The sequence below is a fragment of the Trachypithecus francoisi genome, unplaced genomic scaffold (genome assembly GCF_009764315.1).
Source record: "Trachypithecus francoisi isolate TF-2019V2 unplaced genomic scaffold, Tfra_2.0 Lachesis_group1, whole genome shotgun sequence".
Lineage (NCBI taxonomy): Eukaryota > Metazoa > Chordata > Mammalia > Primates > Cercopithecidae > Trachypithecus > Trachypithecus francoisi.
In genome coordinates, this window is record NW_022681454.1 from 171,669,713 (window position 1) to 171,686,015 (window position 16,303).

A 16,303-nucleotide genomic window follows, 5' to 3' on the forward strand; every position below is an offset into this window, starting at 1 on the left:
ATTTTTAAACTTTATATATATGTGTGCATATTTATGTAGCATTATGTTCACATTCTTATATTTTGAAGGAACAATAGAAAACTTAAAGATGCCTCAAACATATATAATATACAATACATTCTATTCCCCAAAGAAGTAAGAATAAAGATGGAGTAGGCAATACCAATACTAAAGAAAAGTCAGCAGAGAGTAGAGCAATTTTATTCCTGGGAAAGAGAACTACAGAAGAAATACTGCCTAGTCACTTAGTCAGTTGTTTTCCTGCATAAATCTGTCAGAAGAAAGAATCAAAGATAATGTGTGAAAAAGTCCCACGTATATTACAGGAACATTTGAAAAGTTACTACTATAAGTAGTGAGTAGGGTGAATTATGAGCTTATTTCAAGACTCTAATCTGGTAATGCAATCTCCCTGAACTGTAATTTTAAGGCTTTGATGGTTTTACTCCTACAATTTAAAAAAGAGAAGAGTATATCCAAAATATACAAAGAACTCTTAAAATTCAACAATAAGAAGACAAACTAACTTAAAATGGTCAAAAGATCTGCTTTACCAAGAAAGATATTTGAATGTCAAATAAGCATATGAGAAGATGCACAACATTTATCCATAGGAATTTGCAAATTATAACAACAATAAGATGCCACTATACACCTATGAGAATGGCTAAAACAAAGCAAAACAAATAAACAAAAAAAACCCTGACAATACCAAAATCTGGCTATGGTGCAGAGCAACAAGAACTCTCATTCATTACTGGTAGGAATGTAAAATGGTATAGTCACTTTGAAAGAGTTTGAGTTTCTTACAAAACCAGAAATAGTATTTTCATATGATTTAGCAATTGCATGCCTGCATATCTTTTGTGCATTTACACAGTGATGAAATATTCCACGTTAAGAAGAAATTAGTAATCAGGTCACCAAAGGATAAGAATAAATCTTAAATGCATATTGGTAAGTGAAAGAAGCCAGTCTGGGAAATGTCACATAGTGGGTGATCCAACTACATGATATTCTGGAAAAGGCAAACTATAGAAACCATAAAAAGACCAGTTGCTTGCCAAGAGACCAAGGAGATGGGGGAAGTAAAAAGTAGAGCATAGGGGGACCTTAGGGTAGTAAATCTATGCTCAATGATGCTTTAATAGCAGATACATGACATTTTGCATGTGTCAAAACCCTCAGAACTTTATGGTACAAAGAGTGAACATTAATAAAGAAAACAGCCATTTAGAAAGTCAAGGAATCCCAGGAAAGATGCAGCTTGAGACATGAGAATCTAAGTGTATTGCAAATGTATGAAACAGCCTCATTGAAGAGGGTCAGGCTGGGGAGATACTGATGTAAATAACTTTGAAAAGAATGAAATCCATAAAGGCAAAAGGAAATTCACATAAATCTGTACCATCGTTGACAAAATTACTTTTCATGGGAGTAGAGCTTCATTCTGATACTGCTTTTTGGGCATAATAGAAGTGATCAATTAAGTAAATGGATGACACATGGTGGGAGGTGGGATTCTCATTGCTGAAGTGTGAATTTACAGATAAGCAAGGAAAGGAGGCTAAAATAATCCATGTGGTAATGAAATCAATTTGAAGCCATAAGTACATGTGTTTAACCTAATACAGATGGTTGCATAGAGAAATACTTTAGATAATCGTGCATACACAGGTTAGTATACACATAGGGATTTCTCTGTCCATTTAAATGAGAGGACCTGTAAGAAATGACACACTTGTAGCAATGAGCATGCCTAGTGCTCAGATCTTAGTGTCTCCTAACATTCTTTAATATAAAATGACCCATGGGACCTAAGAGAAATGGCTGATTATAGAGCTGTGATAGTCAATATACAAAATGTGTCTGTAGTATTTAGTACTTCTAAAAAATTCTAAACACACACACACACACACACACACACACACACACAACTTTGATTGGGAGTATGTCAAAGGAGCACAAGAGGAAACTAAAGAGCTCCTAATGTCCAAAGTACAATGCTAGAACAATTTGAGCAACAAAATAAATAAAATAGCATTAGGTTATAAGTCAACATATAAAATGGATATTCCTGAGTCTATATATTTGCAGTAAATTATTGAACAAATTAACAGAGGGAATTCAAAATCTCCCATGCAGAATAATATTTCTAAATAACTTACGTAGGTCCTCCGTCCTCACGGAGGGGAAGCACAACTCCCCACTTGTTAAATGTGTGCTGCACAAAGTAACTTCCTTCCAGAGCTCAGCACAGAAACAGGATAGAAAAGGGGTAATTTTACAGTGCAGAAAAATGACAAACACCTTCTCAGCCAGGTGATAAAGGTCAACATTAACAGTTATAAATCACGTTGTTAGTTTGCACTCTTCACATAATGCGATGAATATGGCACTTTATTTCTCTGACCTTTTCCCCCAAACCCATAACCCCAATCCAATCATGAGAAAAAAAATTCCAATAGAGGAACATCCTACAAAATTCTTGACCACTACTCCTCAAAGCTGTCAAGGTCATCAAAATAAAGTCTGAAAAACTGTCATAGCTAACAGAAGCCTAAGGACAGATGGCAATTAAATTTAATGTGGTGTCCTGGATGGGATCTCTTAACAGAAAAAAGGACATTAGGGGGAAAACTAATGATATGAGAATAAAGTCTAGACCAGAGTTAATAATAATGCATCAATATTGGCTAATTGTGACAAATATCTCGTACTAATGTAAAATGTTACTATTACCAGAAACTGGGTACAGGGCAAACGGGAACTCTCTGTACTACTTCTCCATTTTTCTGTAAACATAAAATTTCTAAAAAATCCAGTGTATTTGTAAATAGTAGGTAGAAGATAAACGTCACTCAGGTAACTAGGATGCTATTTTTGAAGCTGAATAACTTATTTTCTAAAATACTGAGTAACGTTAATCAAAAGATTATGATGCATCATTGTTTACCCTGTGAGTTCCATATGACTCTATTCCTGAGTCAATTACCAACTCAATAATTTTTCTTATGTTGAAATTTGCAGAGCCTAATAATGTACATATTTTCTTTTAGATTCCAGCATTAAGCACTGTGCAGTTTTGAGAGAAGAAGTTATAAAGCAAAACTGACTTGAGTAACCACCAGCCCAACCTTCGGGACTTTGTGGGGATTTCTATGGCTCCGCTGGACTTACAAGCAATAGTGATGCAGAACCTGCCAGCAGCATGTATAATGCTTGTCAAAACATAATCACCCACGTAATGTTTTAATTTTTACTGGTCAGTGCACTACCAATACTAGTTTTGGCATGGCAGATACTAAATAACAAAGCTTTGTTTCGAATAAATGTTTGTTCAGTTTCTACTTTTTGCTAAATCCTGTGATGATGTGTTCCCACTTGATAGCATGTTATACTGTACTGGTAAGTTTTACTTGCTGTTTAATAAAGGAGGATTAAATGAATGGTGTGCTACAGTGGGTATACTGACAGGAAAGGCATGAGAGAAAACCGTCTAAATACAACTGAGGGAAGAAGTAAGTGTTGAAGGGAAGGTGAAAATGTGCACTGAGATTGGGTGGGTGAGTAGGACTTCAGAGAGTGGAGAAGGCTCTATGGCTTTTTAATGGAAACAATAGCATGAGATAAATATCAGGGCTATGGCAATGCATACTGCACCGAGGCAATGTTTGTAAGTCTGAGATGGTTGAAGAATACGGTTTAGGAAGAGATACAGTGAACAATAAAGCTTAGAACTGAGACAAACTGTCTCCAGCTCTGGATGCTCACTTATTCCATTTGAAACCTAGTAATATAAACAACTTGAATGCATTACAAAGGTTTTGATCTGACTTGGGCTTTGGAAAGAGATCTCTGACTTTCTGTAGCTCAAAACTGTAAGCAGCTTATATTTCTTCTTTCCTCCTTTTTTTTTTTTCTAAAATAAGGAAAATGATACCCATCTGACAGAAATTTTATGAGCATAATGTAAAATTAAACATGGAATCCTTGGTGCTTTACAAAATAATGTGTATTGTCTCTCCACAGAATGAAGGAGTATTTGATACTATTAACATAGAAGTCTTGAAAATAGAAAAAAATACTTCTTGGGTGGTGAAAACTTTCCAGTATGGTAAAAGTTAATTAGAATTTGTGTGAATTATACTGTATAATTACCAAGGCAAGCATAGTAATATGAATTTAAAATAGTAAGAGTAAGATTAAAGGCATATAATTTAGTTCAAATGTGACATCTTGACAACCTGCAAAAATTGCTAGAAATGAATGGTTCTTAATATTAAGAAATATAATAAGGATTGATTATTTAATAATTTAGATAATTTACATAAGAGTTATTGCAATGTGGGAACAGTGTTCTTGTTAACTGGTTATATTGTGTAGTTATGTTACCGACTACAAAAATTTAAAATAAGGAGAAAGAATCACTTTACTCTCTTTTCATGTGAACTGACATCACTGTCACTGTATTGTTATAGTTGTAAAGCCTAATATTTTGTAAAGTAGAAAACACAATCTCTAGGTGTTATGTGGTTCCTTGACTTAATCTAGTCCTGCTGTACTAGCCCTTATTATTATTATTTTTAACCCTGTTTATTTTCCTTGGTGTCCACAATCTTATATTTAACATTTTAAAAAACTTAAAGTTTTTTATATATATTATATATAATATACATATTATATATAGAACTCATCAAATGAGTTTTGTTATATATATGTTATAAATATATATGTTTATATATAAAATATGTATGATATATATAAATATGTATGATATATATATATATATATAAACTCATTTGATGACCTGAAAGCATATACTGTATATTCTGGACTTGAGTTTATGGAATAAAAATGTATGATTTTTAGGAAAATGTTATTTTTCTGGTCCAGCTGTATTCTGTTCACTCATTCCCCAAGTTAAATAAAATAATTTGTGTTCATTTTGTTTCTGAGTTAGTTTTCATCGTATAAAATTGGAATGATCCTAATTTTGACTCCTTAAACAGTGTTAAAGAAATAAACCATGCTATTTTTTAGAAAAAGAAAAGCTACTTCAAATTCCTATGCCTTGCAAGATACAGTGGATCAATATAAACGAGCGAGGAAGTATAGACCAATTTATTTAATGTGTCCGAGGAAATAGTATATTCCACATTTCTGCTCTTTTCAAAGTGATCCTGGTTAATTAAAAAACAACCACCACAACAAAAATCCAAAGACTATAAGCCTAACTTGATCCTTCAAAGCTGTAAAAAAAAAGTGTGATTAAATATCCAAACAGAGTTTCTATGTTTTGTTACTGTGGCTGTCTCTTTGATATAGGTGTTACTGAAGTATGTGAAACAATAGAAATTCTTAAATGCATTTAAGGTGGTCTGTGAATGTATAAGGTCTATGAATTTAGGCTAAACACATAACAAATCTGCACTGTTAGGCAACAATAAAACATACGCTTATTCAAGTAAATACACAGAAACAATGACCTCTCTTAGGAAGACAAAGAAAAGATGATTGGATAAATTTTAAAAATGATACCACCAATTTTATTTTTGCTCATTCTTTTATAGTGTGATATGTGTTTTTAGAAATCATGTATTGATATTTCTTTAAGATCTCAAATTGGCTCTTTCTTGTGATTTTCTATTTCTGTAAATGTTTAGTTGTGATAGAGTTCTCTACATTCATATATATTTATATACATGTGTATGTGCATGCATATGTATACATGTGTATACCACCAACATCTAGTTTTTTGTTGGTAACCATAACATAAAAACATAGTTTTACATACTTTATGTATTTACAATATTGAAGTCTTAAAATATTTTCTATATAATAGGTAATATATGCCAAGTCATATATAATGTGGGATATATTTAATGTATAATATATAGATATGAAATGATAGAAAATATATAATAATAATACAGAATATATTAGGAGTCCTATATTGTCTATTCTGAATTACATATACAATCCTGTCTTATTTATAATAAACCAAAATAAATGATAATTAAAGCAGAAAGCCCCCTTTGCTTAGATAAAATTCACACGATTTTTTAGGTAAAATTTTATGTTGTTATAAAGAGATGATTTAAAAGCTATGGAGGGAGTTAAGGGTCTAATGTCACTCTTCTGCATGGGGATATTCAGTTTTCTCAATACCACGTATTGAAGAGATGTTCTTTTCCCTATTGTGTGTTCTTGGCATTTTTGTTGAAAATCATTGGATTAAAGACTTAAATGTAAGACCTGAAACTGAAATTACTAGAAGAAAACACAGGGGGAACCGAAACAAAATGTATCTGAGCAATAATTTTTTTGTTTGACCCCCAAAAGCCAGGCAACAAAAGCAAAAATTAACAAATGACATTTTATCAAACTGAAAAGATTTTGCACCGCAAAAGAAACAATCAATAAAGAAAAGAGGCAACCTACAAAACAGGATAAAATATGTGTACATTGTATATTTGGATAAGGGGTTAATATCCAAAATATATCAGGAACTCAAAAACATGATAGCAAGAAAATAAATAACCCATTTAAAAAAATGAGCAAAAGACCTGAATAAAGATTTTTTAAAAGAAGACATACAGTGGCCAAAAGATATATTAAAAATGCTCATTATCACTAATCATGAGGGAAATGCAGATGGAAACTACAATGAGAATCACCTCATATCTATTAGAATAGCTATTTTCTGAAAGATGAAAGAGAAGTGTTGGTGAGGATGTGGAGAAAAGGAAATCCTTAAACACTGTTGGTGAGAATGCAAATTAACTCAGCCATTATGGGAAAAATATGGAAATTCCTAAAAAAATTAAAAACAAAACCAGCATATGATCCAGCAATCCCAATGCTTGATATATATCTAAAAGAAAAGGCAATCAGCATATCCAAGAGACGCCTGCACTGCTGTGTTCACTGCGGCATTATTCACAATAGTTAAGTTATGGAGTCAGCCTAAGTATCCGTCAAGGGATAAATGGATAAAGAAAATGTGATATACAGGCTGGGTACAGTGACTCACGCCTTTGATCCAAGCACTTTGGGAGAGTGAAGCGCAAGGTTGCTTGAGGTCAGGAGTCCGAGACCAGCCTAGGCAACACAGTGAGAACCCATCTATACAAAATTTGTAAAAAATTAGCTGAGCATGGTGGTAAACACATGTATATTACTCAATTTTTTTCAGCTAAAAAAAATCAGCTGAGCATGGTGGTATGCACCTACAGTTTCAAGAACTACTATACAAATTCTAAAATTTGTTTGTAGAAAATACCAGTTACATGACTCAGGAGGATCCCTTGAGCCTAGGAGGTTGAGGCTGCAGTGAACCATGATGGTACCACTGCACTCCAGCCTGGGTGACAGAGCAAGACTCACCCCCACCTTAAAAAAAAAAAAAGAAAAGAAAGAAAAAAATGTGATATACATACACAATGGAATACTATTCTGCCTTAAATTGTCACTTGTGACTACATGAATGAACTTGAAGGACATTATATTAAGTGAAATAATCTAGGCACAGAAAGACAAATACAGCACGTTCTCACTCATATGTGGGAACAAAAAAAAATGAAACGCACAGAAGCAGAGGGTAGAATGGTGAAACACCAGGGGATGGCAGGTGGGGATTTGGGGGAGATGTTAGTTTAAGGGTATGAAATTTCAGGAACATGAAATGAATAAGTTCAAGAAATCCATTGTACCGCATAGTGACTATAGTTAATAACAATGTATTGTATCCTGGAAAATTGTTGAGAGTAGATTTTAAGTATTCTCACTACAAAAAAATTATGTAAGGTAATTCATATTAACTAGCCATTTCATAATGTATACATCTACAAAAAAATAATGTTTCCTATCTCTCTCTCTTTCTGTCTCTCTTATTTGTTGATTAAAATGTTTACTTAAAATTTTTATGTAGAAAATACCAGTTATATTGAAAACCGTGCATTTATAAGCATTGGCAAACATGCACATTTATATTTTACAATGAAACGAAATAAGGCAAGCATGTATATTTGTTTGAATTAAAACTAGTTTATCATGAATTTTGAATGTGTTGAATGCCAAGAGGAATTGGAACAAATTGTTTAAACTATTGTCTTCCAGTATGCTGTTTAGGATCTCTTGTCTCAACTTCTTTTTGGAATCTCACATATAGCTCACAGATTTCCAGCCACTTTGAGTCAAAAGAAGTCTCACTCTGAGAATTAAAGCAAGTATCAAAGCTAAATAACGAAAAATCTCAATATGGAATTTAAAACTTAAGTATCATATAAAATTATTATTTGTCCTCTCCTCTCAGTTCAGGCGCCTGCAGTACGGACAACGGTTGTGGTCTTTTCTTCACTCTTTCTTTTATGTCTTCCATGTCATGCTGGTAGAATCTTCAGGAAGGAGGTCAGGTATATTGGAACGGAGGAAAAGAAACAAAGTGCTTTCTAACTGGGGCTATTATTACTCTGCTTTCAGTAACCTTTTCGAGGCAGATATTTATATGCTCTGTCTCCCATAGGATTCATTTCTTTCTCTTTAATTTGAACTCTTGCGATTCTCCTGCAAATCCTACATAGAGAACCTAATTACTAAGATTTTCTTGCTTGAAAAGTTTGACCCCTTGGCTGGTTATTTTCAGGACAGCTCAATCTTGTCTGTCTTCCATAGTGTCCATTTGACCCACACATCCTTCATGTGTCCACAAAGGGCATTCCGTCTGTCTGACTGCTGCCCTCTGCCTCTTCTGGCAACTGTTCTGCCCTCAGCTTTCTACAGGAAAGGATCAGCACTAGTTTCCATGTCCATACATGCCCATTTCAATGTCCTGGGGGAAAATAAAATGCTCCATTCTTTGAAAACACCTTTCACGGCATTCGCACTGCTGTTCCAGGCTGTACCTAGTTTATGCAACTTGGCGCACATCCACCCAAAAAGCTGGGCGCCAAGTTTTTCCTTTTGTAGAGATCTTTGAGCATTTCCTTTGAATATCACCTTCTTTTGTCTGAAGAAGCCACCTCATCCCAAATTCTCCCCAGGAGCACTAGGCTAAAACCTCGCTGCTCTGTCCAACGCTTTTTAATTTTATTCAAGAACTTGCACAAACTCTAGATTTCTTGTCTTTAAAATATAGACTGGGAGAATGCGAGTGTACACCATAGAAATGTTTTTTGTTTTTTTTTTCTTTTCCCCTTTAAGAAGCCTTGAAAGAAGTGTTTAGCAACAACTTATCTGTCTGGTGTAGGGTGCGTATCTCTTTCTAATGTCTAAAGTGTAATCATCCCTTGCTTTCAGTTTGGGGCCTTTTACCAAATTATAATAAAGCGGGGATACAAAAACAATTTGATAAATAGTCACAGCATTGCAATTAGGAGACCAATAGAAATGAGTCGGCCATTGATCTTTTTCTGTTGATTAATCTACTTTCTATTCAGAACCAAATAACCAAACAGAAGTTTAGACATATTGCCCATGTGTGCAGGTACTCACGTATAATACAAAAATAAGCCACATAGTCAGGGTTCCCTAGAGAGAGATCTAACAGGATGTGTGTGTGTGTGTGTGTGTGTGTGTGTGTGTACAGATAGATAGATAGATGATATATAGGATTTATATATATATAAAGGGCAGTTTATTAAGTATTAATTTACGGGATCACAAGACCGTGATGCAAGCTTGAGGAGCAAGGAGAGCCAGTGTGAGTCTCAAAACTGAAGAACTTGGAGTCCAATGTTTGAAGGCAGGAAGCATCCAGCACGGGAGAAACATGAAGTCTGTGAGGCTAGGTCAGTCTTGCCTTTTCACGTTTTTCTGTCTGTTTTATATTCACTGGCAGCTGATTAGATTGTGCCCACCAGGTTAAGGGTAGGTCTGCCTTCCCCAGCCCACTGACTGGAATGTTAATCTCCTTTGGCAACACCCCCTTAGACACACTCAGGATTAATACTTTGCGTCCTTCAGTCCAATCAAGGCGACACTCACTATGAACCACCCACAGTCACTGACCTACCACAGGCACAGATTGTGTTATTTCTTTTAAGATTATTGTTTCTCATGTGGCTTAGTTGGCTTGTCTTTCTCATTTTAGAAATTCATTCTTTTTCTCTTTATTGTAAATATTTACTTTTATTTCTTCTCCCCCTTCTTTAGCAGTCGTTTTATTATTAGTAGTATAGTTGGTTAAATCTGAATGATTAAAAGGTAGGAAACATTGATATCTTAGTATTTTTTACTGTGCTCAAATTGTATTGCAAGTAATCAGATACGCCTGTTCCCTAGGAGGACTTAAGATGCTGCTCATTGTCCGTAATGTAGAAAAAGTAGCATGTTATATTTAAATTTTGATTAATTGGTGACAAGCTGAATGCTTTGCAGACTCTCAATAACATTCGGGTTTGAATTCAAATGAGCACATTTTCAAATCACTTCAAGCACTATACTTTTCCTCCCATAAGCATTAGAATAAGGTATTCTGAAAATAAACATGAGAAGTTGTATTGTAATTAAAGATTTCAATGTAATTTAGTAGAGATAGGCAATATTCTAATAGTGAAATATAATGACATTTCAAAGCTCCCAGTGCAGTTTTGTAAAAATTTATATTTCTTCACAAATTACCAAAAAATAGGTTACTGCAGAAAACACCTTTTGCAAAGCCCTGGTAAAAGAAAACAGTTTTCCACAAGATTATGACGGACAGGGGTGAAAAAGAATTATGGTAAAATAAAGAGAATCAATTGCCCCACTGATAGATCTTCACTTCACAAACAAAGTTTGTGAATTGCATATGGATGCATTTTTGGTCCACATATAAAATGTTTTGGAATGTTTGTACATTATTAGATTCACAGAAAGTTACAGTAAAATTGTGTTTTCTGTGTACTGTCATTATTTTGATATAGCCCATAGCACTTTAAAAATAAAGCATAAATAGGTTAAATGGAAATCACCGAAAATATTTATCATGGAAATATTAATTTCACTAAAGCTGGTAGGTACCTATCACCATCAGACAAAGCTAACTTGAGATAAAGGAATATTTTCAGAGAGAAACAGAACTTTTGAACCATGAAAATATTTGTAAGTCAAGACAAACCTTGTACCACAAATAAGGAAAAAGAAAACCTTAAAATTAAATACCAGAAACAATTTAACTCAACTGGTAATTAATATTTTATATAATTATACATGAATAATTAATTCATAAAACCTTTGAATTCAGTAACCTGAATGTAGACCTTTAGTGAGCAAAGTCTCCAAGGAAATACGTGTTTGATGCAATGTTTCCTTTAGTTTAGAAATACTTGTAATTTTGAAACTATTTTGTACGGATTCATGAGTAAATATGTTCTCATTGTTGATATCTAAAGTTCTCACTCTGAAAGAAAGCCAGAAAACATATGGAATGAGAGAAAATAAGAATATGTCCTTGACCTTGTTTTGAAATAGAGATGTAAGTATGATTCATATTTTTAGTAGAAAACAGAACCTAATTCTGCAGTAGCAATGAGCACACCTATTACTCAAGTTTAGTCTTATAAATAATATTCCCCACTATACCTAACCATTGTTTCTAAGAGAAATAGGGGCCTCTGGACTAGTGTAGGGAAATTGTAAGTTGAACTGAGGCAAGAGTGCTAATACATTAGAGAAGTTATGGTAAAGCACAGCAACCAGCTGGAAGGAATTCTCATTGGCCACATATGGGACACTTGGAGGGTAAAAAACATAACAGTGTTGAATTATTACCCATTGAATTATAAAAATAATTCATGAATCTATTATAGCACTCACAAAAATAGAAAGAGAAAAAGAACGTTCTCTTGAAGGAAGTACCAGCTAAGGAATGTAGAGAGGTAAACAGAATTAACAAATCAACAATGCAATATTCGATTCAGGCAGCATCCTCTGAGAGAAAACACACTGAGGAAAAGGATAGTCACACAATCTCAGAGTATCTTCTACAGATTGCTTAGAGAAAATAGGTTCATTCATTAATTTAGTATCATCAATAATGATAAATAACGGACACTGCTTATTACTTGATGTGATGTGATAGTAATAGCGCTACACACCTATAGAGTATTCTTGCCAAATCTTTACCCTAAATCTAATTATGAGAAGAAAAAATCAGAAATAAACACACTGTGTGGTAAAGTACAACCTTACAACCGATTTGGGCTGTAAAAAATATTAATAACACGTCAAGATCATAGACATTTTAAAAAAGCCTCAGATTTTGAGATTAAAAGAGATTTATGAGATATTGTAATTAACTGCATGACCTTTCATTGGAACCCAGATTGGGAAATAAAACCTGCAGAGGACATTTTTGGAAACAATGGGAAATTTGGATATGGACTGTTTAGTTGATACTTTAAATGAAACAAAGCATGTGGTTTTTACTATTACTGTAGTTCTGAGAGCAATGTATTTGTAATTGGGAGTAAGTGTAATAAAATTTAGGTGTGAAATATTAGGATATCTGCAGTTACTTTCTTTTAGACAAAAAAAAAGTATTGTATGGAGAGAAAGATAAACAAATGTGTAAATTATTTTTAAATCACTTGTGAATCCACGTGAGTTGTTTAGAGCTTTTCATTATTCTATAATTTTACTTCACATCTCTATTATTTTTCAAAATAAAAACTGGAGAAATGATTCACTATGTATAATTTAAGGGATCAATTTTTTAAAAGACCCATGAGATCTCAACGAAAAGAGAAGCCTACCCACTTTTCATCCCAAGAAAAGTTGTATCAAAATTCATTTTAAAAGACAGGTTCCAGAAAATATCCTCATATTTAAAAAACACACTATTATACAATGTTAATTCAGATGTTTCTCTTTCTACTTATTATTTCATTTATAAGTAAGAAAAGCAAATATCTAGTTTGTTAGAGATAAATGTTTATTTTTTAAAAAGTGTAAATCTGAAGAGAAACATATTCTATTGACTATTCTTTAATATGTCCCACTGGAAATAATAATATGAGTTACAGAGTGTTGCAACATTTAGTTTATTTTTAAATCAAGAGGAAGCTTGCTACATTTCAAGAAAGTTACCAATAGAATAGTATACTTGGACATAATGTTTGTAATTAACTGTTGTGCACTGCTCAGGTTTATTACTAAAATTTAGTTTCATTTCTTCTGTGTTTTTAAAAAATCTAAGGACTATTTTTTAATGATTTATGCATCTTTGCCTGCTGACCATGTTGTTGTGTTACATTCTACCAATGGATAAGCTAGTCTATAATTTAAATTCATTTTTGATTAGTTATTACACCTGAATAAAATAGTATAGACCACACTATGTGATTCTTAAAACTTATATAATCAATTTTGGCCAATTCCTTGCCTCTCCAAACTTAAAATACTAAGAAGATAGTGTTTCCCTTAGTGGAATTTTATTTAAGTATAGAATACCTACAAAATTGTGCACAAATCATGTGTGTATGTGTGTGTGTGTGTGCACAGTTCAGTACATTTTAACCAACTCTGCACACTCAATAAGCTCCCAGGTCAGGAAATACTAGCAGAAACAGGACATTTGTCATTAGCATCCTTTTCTACTATTGGTCATCACTGATCTCATTTCTAACAAAGATGAGTCACTTCCAAGATGGTGATCAAATTCACAATTATACCACACATTTTATGTCCATTATAGTGCTAATGGACCTTTGGATTGTGTCTAGGTTTTAAGCGTTACAAATGATGCTTCTATAAAAATTCTAGAACATGTCTTTTGGCTCTCATATAAACATGCTCTTGTTGACATACACCAATGAGTAGAATTGCTGGATTAGAGGATATTCATATTCTCAGCTTGATAAAGTGCTCTCACAGTTACCACAGTGATTTTAACAATTTATATTCCTTTAATCAATAGATGAGAGTCTGGATTGCTTCTCTTTCTCACCAATATTATTTTTTACATCTTTCTATTTTAGACATTCTGGTTGGGATATAATGGTATTGGCTTATAATATGAATTTGCATTGTCCAATAAATTGTGTAACGGTACTGGCTTATAATATGAATTTGAATTTTCAATAAGTAATAATTCCAACAGAATAGTATATTTTGATATAATGTTTGTAATCAACTGTTGTGCACTGTTCCGGTTTATTACTAAAATTTAGTTTCATTTCTTCTGTGTTTTAAAAAAAATCTAGGGACTATTTTTTAATGATTTATGCATCTTTGACTGCTGAACATGTTGTTGTGTTACACTCTACCAATGTATTTTGAACTTTGTATTTGAGTGAAGGTTTTTCATGTTACAACTTGAAAGATTTCACTTTTGTTTAACTTATAAAATACTGTGTAAAAACCCCCTTTATCTCTGCTTCTTACCCTATCCCTGAATCTTACATTTTCAAAGCCTCCAGTAAGATCCGCTCCTTTGAAACATTTACTCAAAACAATAGCCTATGTTTCTAGAGTTTTAAAAAATGTGTAAGATGATATAGTTGAGTAGCCTATTTCATGTGTTAGTCATTAGAATATATTCATTAGGGAAGTTACTATCACATTTTTCTCTTATAAACTCTTATTAGATATTTGTACTGTAGTTATCTGGTTTCATTTAGTAGGTTGATTTTTTTAAAATAATCTATTTTTTAGAGTAGTTTTGCATTCATTGCAAAACTGAATGAAGAGTACAGACAATTTCCATATATTCCTTATATATAAACACAGACCCCCACCACCGACATCCTGCACTAGAGTTTTACATTTGTTGTCATTGATAAATGTACTTTGACATGTCATCATCCAAAGTCCATAGCTTATATTCAAGTTTACTCCTGGTGTTCTATATGCTACGAGTTTTAACAAATGCATACATGATTATAGATCCCAGAGTAGTGACACTGCACTAAAAATCCTCTGTGTTCTTTCATTCATCCTTCCCTCCCCCAAAGATATGGAAAACACTGATATTTACTGTCTCCATAGTTTTGTTTTTTCAGAATATTATTTAGTTAGAATCATAAAAAATGCCACAATTTCCCATTGGTTTCTTTCACTTTATAATATGCATTTAAGGTTTCTTCATGTCTGTTCATGGATCGACAGCTTAAATTTCTTTTTTGTACTGAATAATATTCCATTGTCTGCTGTTGTATCTAGTTTCTTTATCCATTCACCTACTAAAGGGCATCTTGGTTGCTTTCAAGTTTTGGCAATTATGAACAAAGCAGCTACTTGACCATCTGGACCTCACAGATATCTACAGGATATTCCACCTAACAACCATGAAATAAACATTCTTCTCATCCACACCCAGAACGTATTCTAAGATTGACTACATGCTTGGCCATAAAGCAACTTTCAATATGTTCAAAAAACTCAAAATCATACCAAGTGTGTGTTCAGAATACAGTGCAATAAAAATAAAATCAAAACCAATGAAAACTGAACAACTTGCTTCTGAATAACTCATGGGTAAACAATGAAATTAAGGCAAAAATCAAAAACATTATTTGAAACTAACGAACATAGAGACACAACTTACCAACATCTTTGGGATGCAGTTAAAGCAATGTTAAGAGAAAAGATTATAGTGCTAAACATATTTATCAAGAAGTTAGAAAGATCTCCAATTAATGATCTAACATCACACCGTATTAGTTTACTCTCACATTGCTATAAAAAACTATTTTCAACATTTTTTAAAGAAAAGAGGTTTAGTTGACTTACAGTTCTGCAGGCTATACAAGAAGCAAGGCTGGGAGGAGGCCTCAGGAAACAATCCTGGTGGAAGGTCAAAGGGGAAGCAAGCAAGTCTTCGCATGGTGGCAGGAGAGAGCAAACAAAAGGAAAGGTGCTACACACTTTTAAACAACCAGATCTCATGAGAACTCACTCACTCTCATGAGCAGGGAGAAATTTGACCCTATGATCCAATCACCTTCCACCTAACTCCAATACTCAGGGTCACAATTTGACATGAGATTTGGGTGGGAATACAGAGCCAAACCATATCACACACCAACAGGAACTAGAACAACAACAACAACAACAACAACAACAACAACAACAACATAAAACCAACCCCTAAGCTAGCAGAAGAAAAGCAATAACTAAAACCAGAAAAGAACCGAATGAACTTGAGATGCAAAAGTCCATACAAGAGATCAGTGAAACCAAGAGTTGTTCATTCCAAAGAATAAACAAGGTTGATAGAACACTAGTTAGATTAACAAAGTAAAATGAGAAGACCCAAATAAGCTTAAGTGCAATCAGAGGTAACAAAGATGACATTATAACTGATTCCACAGAAATACAA

General features: G+C 33.4%; 1 long non-coding RNA gene across 1 annotated transcript in view; it reads left to right on the forward strand.

Moving 5' to 3' along the window:
* LOC117084858 overlaps positions 1–3,143 on the forward strand; it is a 29,663-nt gene extending 26,520 nt beyond the window's left edge. Inside the window, exon 4 of the long non-coding RNA XR_004437715.1 lies at positions 3,060–3,143. This is a non-coding gene — a long non-coding RNA (uncharacterized LOC117084858). The remainder of the gene's footprint in view (positions 1–3,059) is intronic.
* The last annotated feature ends 13,160 nt before the right edge of the window (positions 3,144–16,303 follow it).